The following is an 819-nucleotide window of genomic DNA, read 5'->3' as shown; positions in this document are numbered from 1 at the left end:
TTAATGAATATCCTGAGCTCAATTCCCTGCCACTGAATACTTCTGCCTCAAGGGGAGCGATTTGGCAAATTAGACAGAATTGGCTTTATATTATCGTGCAGCCAAACCAATGCATACATTACACATATAAAATCAGCTGTCAAAACGCCACTGGGTGCCATAATACCACCGCAGCAAAAACATTATCATAGAGGCCTTTTGTACATTGTCTTGAACACCTAAATATCTGAAAAGTATATACCTCAGGATTACTGATGCTGTAATGGTTCATCTCTTTAAATAACTCAAATTCTGGCATTTTATGTCATATGGCGGTATTATGGCATCTGGCGGAATTATGAAAATTGACGTTACACACCTTAATGCTAAGGTCACAATATCAAACCGGGGCCCGGCCGGGATGTTTTAGGAAACGATACAAGAAAATGAAAATGTATACCTAGAAAACTACATATAAATCATCCCATGACTCTCTTTTTGTTCTGTATGTTTTGGCATATTTTACATCATATTTTTCGTTTCCGAAAGCAGCCCGGTCAAGCGCAACTTGGAAACGTGAAGTAGACCTAAGTAATCTTAAACATGCACATTTTGCATCAGTATCTTCCTTCTCAGACTTCGAGCGGTGCTAGCTTTTATTTTATGGGAGAGGGGGGCGGGGGGGGGGGGTCTAGTTTCAAAGTTTCTAAAGTTCTCTGATGCCGAGAAAGGGAGTTTGCCGCGGACGGTAGTTTGCCTAGAAAACGTTAACGTAGTTTGCCGAGAATTTAGATTGATCACCCCTCGTACACCAGACTCCTGGCGATCAGGATGAATGTT

Source organism: Branchiostoma floridae, chromosome 17, assembly GCF_000003815.2.
Source record: "Branchiostoma floridae strain S238N-H82 chromosome 17, Bfl_VNyyK, whole genome shotgun sequence".
Lineage (NCBI taxonomy): Eukaryota > Metazoa > Chordata > Leptocardii > Amphioxiformes > Branchiostomatidae > Branchiostoma > Branchiostoma floridae.
The sequence above is the reverse complement of the archived record's forward strand: the minus strand, read 5'-3'. Positions refer to the sequence as shown.